We start from the raw sequence: 6,800 nt of genomic DNA, 5'->3' as shown, positions 1-6,800 counted from the left end.
GTGTGGATTTTGCAGATTATAGCTGCATAAAGCCCAGTCATCTGCCCAATGTCCCCTGCTGTAAATTATCCTAAATAAAATTATTTGTAAAGGGTATGGATGGAGTGGCTTGCTTTGTATTCCCACCTTCCCAATCTGGAGGATACTTTACTGTCTGTTCCTCTTCTGACTTCTAACAACTCCTCCTGACACATGCATTTTATCATCTTATCTCTTTTATTTCTTCCCATATCCACATCCATCCACATCCGGGAGATAGCTTGGGGTGAGGGCTAATTGCATAACTCTCTTCTTTTACAACTTGGAAGCATTTTGCATTTTAAAAGTAACTAGTGGTATCCTATAGCAGGACCAACCTGCTACCTGTTTTTGTAAATAAAGTTTTATTGGACCACAATTGCTCATTTGTTTATGTATTGTCTATGCTGTTTCACTACAGTGGCATAATGGACCCATTGCAATTGAGATCATGTGGCCTTGCAAAGCCAAAAGATTTACTATCTGGCTCTTTACAAAAATGCTTGCTGACCTCTGATCTAGAAACCTACTTGAACTATCAATATGATTTTGGCAAAATATCCAAAGGTCATCTTGAAGACAATTATTATGTAGGAAAGATGTTAGGGTTCAAAGCCGACAGCCAAGAAAGAATTTTTGAGGTGTCTGGTGTAAAAAGGTGATTTTATTAGCATGAGAACAAGGGCCCATGGGCAGAAAGAACTGCACTGGGGTCATGAAGAGTGGCCCATTATAGACTTTCAGTTGAGATGGGGTTAGGGAGAGCATAAGTCTCCAAGAAATTTTGGAAACAAGGTTTTAGAACCTTGAGGGAGCTAGCTATTGTCAGGAAAGGTCATTTATTATCATCTAATAAAACTTAAGTCATGATACTATTTGGATGTATGGCCCACCAATGCGGGCCATATGCTTAGGGCATGATTGCTAATGTGTATTTTGACAGGGGGTGGTTAGAGACAAAATAAATTTCTAAAGGAATTTTTATATGTTAAAGTAGACTTGCAGGATCCTAGGGATCTAGCTACCCTTGCCTTTTGCCTTTCGCAAAGTATGAACATCAAGGCAGTTGAGTCCCTAGAGGAAAGTCACTGTGCCTATTTCAAAGACTTGTCAATGGGCTGTAGGTAGTATATTTTTTCTTCTGCCTTGTTTCCCACATCAATTATTTCATGTAATAAAAATATGAGATTGGGTGTTATGAGGACATATATAGCTGACTTGCATTATTTCCCTATAAATAACAGAGGTTTGCATCAGCATTCCCATGTTGAAATGGTGTTTGAAGTGCATATAAACTCTTATATTTGACAAACATATTTGTTAATGAATATTTTCATTAGCACTAAACAAATTATATTTTCCCAGTGGTTGGTTGTGAGTTCACATAGTACAAAATCCCCTGTGATCTGTTTAGAACCGTGGTACCTACGTTTCAGTCAAGATGGCTTTAAGCTTGCATAATACAAAGCATTTCTAATTTGGAATTTTCTAATAAAAGAATAAATCTTAAGCAATCTCTCTGATGTTTCATTTAAAATTAATGATACACTATAACTTTTTCATTTTAGATGTTTTTGTTTTGTTACTTTTGTAACAGAGGTAGTAAATATTATATTTCAACCTGTGTTTCAAATGAAATAAAAATTCTACAATGGAGTCATTCAGCTGAATGAAATTTTTCTAAATTATACGTGCCCTCTTTTCTACTCTTATGCAGGGTTTAGATATTCATAAATATTTAAAAAGTCAGGTTTTCAAATCCAATATGACTGCAATCCATTTTAATAGTGAGGACTGAATTGTTTTTGCCCCTGTAGGTGAATAAGATAGACAAGCTAATTGCCTTTTTAACTTACAGATTTTCAGCACAAGATCTCATTATCATTTGCTTTTAGGAATGAATTTCTCTTGAGTTCTGATGGAGAGTATAGCTTCTTTTATTATAAAATCATGAACCCTTTACCTTCCCTCTCTTCCTGTAAATTCCCTTACAGAGTGCTTGATAGAAGACTGATTTTGCTCATCACTGTTTCAAGTGATTCTTAGAATAACTTGAGAGAACAAGGAACATATTACATTAGCATAACAGAATACTTGAAAAATCAATGGCTATGCCTAGGTAGAAATCATTGTACCCATAACCAATATTCCACGCATTTAGAAAGGTCATATAGAACTTACTTAAAACTCTATTCACAAGAATAATTATACATGGCTAGTTTCTATTTATTATGTAGAGAGCCATTTTATCATTTCAAATGCCTTAAACTGGTACAATAAAAATATTCCCCTGGTAAAGTAGCCTCATTGAAAAACTTAGCTGTGGAGTTTGGAGTAAATTAAACTCAAAATCACACACACACACATACATGTTTAAATCTGTACTGGAATAAGTGGTCTAGAATGACCCCAGACTAGGGTAGATGAGAGCAAGAGATTTTGAGAGAAGATATATCTAAGTCCTAATGTGCATAAAGGAAAAGCATAATAAATATATTGTAAAAGATGTCAACTTTGATAGAGTTATGAAAAAGGTATTTGCTTTATAATTTTTATTTCAGATCCAACTCTGAGTTTAGTTGGAAAAAGTGAGTTGATTTTTTATATTATTATTTGCATTTTTCTTTATATCTCTGAAGAATCTTTAATAATTAGATACACATTGCTGATATAAATGTCATGTTGCATACTGTATTTACTATGACATGGACATTGCTCTTAAATCCTTTTTTAGTTTCATTGAATACTTCAAAGATCTCAGAGGTCTTTGGTATGCTTAATGCAAGTGATATATAAATTTAAGCTTATTTCTTAATCTTTAATATGAGAATAATAAAATGTTTATCACATTGAAGTTATTAATGAAGAATAAATAAGATAATTTGTGTAAATGAGTCATGTAAACGCATTACTTTAAGGATTTAAGTTTTTATTTTATATGGCTACTGAGGAGTTTTTGTTACAATGACTATTTTCAGAAATATGTATAGAGTTCTATAATCTCATGAGCATGGATTTGGGGGAAAATGGGACAATATTAGAATCCATATTATTGTGAAAAGTCAGGCTTTATTTTCATAAATAATATTCCACCAATATGATGTAACATATACACAAGTAGAAATAGGAAGATCAGTCTAGGCTAGATATTATGGTGCTATCACAGAGTAGATGCAGTGATGAATGGAATTGCATGAATATGAAATCTTTTTTAAGATTCTTTTTTTTTTATTTGACAAGGAAAAAGAGAGAGAGAAAGTGACAGAGAGAGAGAGAGAGAGAGAGAGACAGTACACCTGAGTGGGAGGAGGGGGAGGGAGAGACAATCTCAAGCAGACTGCCCACTGAGTGTGGAGCCCTATGCAGGGTTTGATCTCATAATCCTGAGATCATTACTGGAGCTGAAATCAAGAGTCAGATGCTTAACTGACTGCACCACTGAGGTGCCCCTGAAATCTTTCTTGAGGTGAATAGAAAGGAGCTTAAAGAAAGAGAAACATTCTAAATAACTTAGTTAAATATATATATATATATATATATATATATATATATATATATATTTCAATACAATCACTTTTTATTTAAATACTAATAACTTTTTATTTTCTTTTAATTTAATTAATTTTGTTTTATTTTTTTTTGTCTGTAGTAACCTGGAAGGTGTCATTTTTTCTAAGGTAAGAGAATGAGAGAGGGCCAGATAATTGTTCTTATAGTTGTTTCTATTGTTGGGGTGTGTATGCAAAGAGATACATTAAGGGTATCAATTTTGATGTGATGATCCAGGAGACAGACAGGTATAGATGTCAAATAGCTTGAGAGGCATGAGTTTGAATCTGAGCTGTAACATCAGGATTGGGGTTGGGATGAGTAAAGTCATGAGAATTAAAGAGATCATTTAGAACAAAATGTAAGAAGGCCAGGATGAGAGAACCTAGAGCTAAGCCCAGAGACCCTCTCAAAGTTGATACTTGGAAACAGAGGAAAAATATAACAAAAGCTAATAAAGTTGACTAAATTTATGTATATTTGATGTCATGAGAACCCCTCAAATAAAAGAGACTGCTTTAAGACTGGTAATGTGAGAGTAGAGGAGGAAGGAATGTCTTTATTGCCAAATGTTCTAAGATATAAAGGGAATATTGGGATCCCTGGGTGGCTCAGTGGTTTGGCACCTGCCTTGGGCCCAGGGTGCGATCCTGGAGTCCTGGGATCGAGTCCCGCGTCAGGTTCCCGGCATGGAGCCTGCTTCTCCCACCTCCTGTGTCTCTGCCTCTCTCTCTCTCTCTGTGTTTGTCTATCATGGATAAAAATAAATAAATAAATCTTTTTAAAAAAGATATAAAGTGAATATGACAATATGAAGTCAAAAATGTTTTCACTGAGCTTAGCAAGAGTAATGTCCTTGCTGAACTGGTCTAGAGAAGTTTCAGTAAAGAGTGCCCAATGCATGTTAGAGAGATACTAGGTGGAAGTGGACATAGTGGGTAGACTTTTCCTTGAAGAAATATAGATATAATGAGAACCTTAAAAATAATATAGTCAAGGACGCCTGGGTGGCTCAGTGGCTTGACGTCTGCCTTCAGCCCAGGGATGATCCCGGAGACCTGGGATGAGTCCTGCGTTGGGCTCTTCAAGGAAGCCCACTTCTCTCTCTTCCTATGTCTCTGCCTCTTTCTGTGTCTCATGAATAAATAAATAAAATATTTTTAAAAAATAACATAGCCAGTAATTTTACTAACAAAATGAGTTTATTTGGGAATTTCACTGGTATTACAATTCAGGATAAGAAAATTATGACAAACTACAGGCAAATCTGAAGAGACAAAGGAAAACTCAGTTTTTATTAGGTTTTAGAGGGGAATTGGGGAGAAATGCTAGAATAAAAGTTTATTAGAGAAGAGCAAGAGTTTCAGATTGTGGTCATTTCTCATTGGCCACAAGCAATAGTTAGGGAATGGTTGCTAGGGCAGGGAGGGATCTTCTTTCTTTTTCTTAAAAACAAGAGAAAAAAATTCCCATGTGAAAAATGCCCTCTCTTGTTAAGATAATTATTTCTGCTGGCTATGCCCTCTACAAGGAATGACATATATCTGAAAGCTCCCTCTTCGAGGCTTCCTGGCACCATTTTAAATTAGGATTTTGTTTTGTTTTCTGATTTTTCCAATACATCATATAATGAATCTAGTATATATTAGATAACATCTTATGTGTATTAATATGTATACAGGCACAAACATCTGTTATATATGGATAAACTCCAAGAGTAGAACATTTTAAGTGGGAAGTAGATGTCTTCAAATACAGGTGGAATTATCTTGTGATAAAAAGGGATGATAGTTTATCTCTGTAAATTTCCCTTTTTCTCATTGAACTAAGAGGTAACAGTGAAGCGAGGGTGAGAAGGGAATGCATATGCACAAGGACAAGAAGGGGCAATTCAAATAGTATTTCTGTTAATAAAGCTAATTATAGAAGCATTGACAGTTACATTAGCTTTTTTCTGCTGCGTAGTATATTATACATCTATATGCACTTAAAATGATATATATTTAGGTATAAGGCTAAGTGAAATAAGTCAGTCAGAGAAAGACATGCCGTATGTCCCTCATATGTGCAATTTAAGAAACAAATAAACATAGGGAATAAAAGAGATAAATAACAACAATAAAAGACTCTTAATTACAGAAAACAAACTGGTGGTGGCCAGAGGGTAGGTAGGTAGGGGGTGGGGGAAATAGATAAAGGGGATTGAAGAGTATGTTTATCCTGATGGCCCTGAGGAATGTATAGAAATGTTGAGTCAGGGTCCCTGGGTGGCTCAGCGGTTGAGCACCTGCCTGCACCCCAGGGCATGATCCTGGAGACTGGGGTCGAGTCCCACATCGGGCTCCCTGCATGGAGCCTGCTTCTCCCTCGGCCTGTGTCTCTGCCTCTCTCTTCCTCTCTGTGTATCTCATAAATAAAATCTTAAAAAAAAAAAAAAAAAAAGAAATGTTGAGTCATTATTTGTACAAGTGAAACCTATATATAACCCTGTATGTAATTATACTGGAATAGAAAGAGTACATTTATCATCTCATACTTCCAATGGATCAAGAGTCCCAGCACAGCTTAGCTGGTTCCTCTACTGAGGATTTTGCAAGGCTGCAGTCAAGATGCTAGCTGGGGCGTCATCTCATCTGAAACTACAGATGCTCTTCTAAGCTCCTGTGGCTGCTTACAGAATTCATTCACTTCTTTGCAGCTGTGGAGCTCATGGTGGCTAGCTTCTCCAAGGCTAGAAGGGAAGATCTGAGCCCGCTTATAAAGGCTTCCAACTGACTATGAAACCATAACATTCTGTTTTTGGTTCCGAAAATAAAGTCTCTGTAACTATAAAACCCAGTCAAGTTTACTGACTCACTCACTGGCATTTGTGTACCTTAGATCCCATGGTCCATTATTACAATCACTTTCTTGGTTTTCAACCAACATTCTTAACTCCTATGACGTAGCCTCCTGTCATTTCTTTGCCTATGGGCATCCATAGTTAAATCCACCTAACTTTCAATACCTACATGGGAAACAAGGGCCACTGATTCATGTAAAACACAGATTAAGAGTGACTGGGTATCATTCTAAATGTTGTGAACACCACCACACAACCACATTCATTTATTACATGGGTGAAATAAATATATGTATCCCTTCATGGTACAATGATAGAGTTGAGTAGCTGTGTGAAGCCATATTACTTACAAAGACTGAAATCTTTTTCTATATTGCCTGTTATATAAAAT

This window comes from Canis lupus, chromosome 8 (assembly GCF_003254725.2).
Source record: "Canis lupus dingo isolate Sandy chromosome 8, ASM325472v2, whole genome shotgun sequence".
Lineage (NCBI taxonomy): Eukaryota > Metazoa > Chordata > Mammalia > Carnivora > Canidae > Canis > Canis lupus.
Note: the sequence above shows the minus strand (reverse complement) of the source record.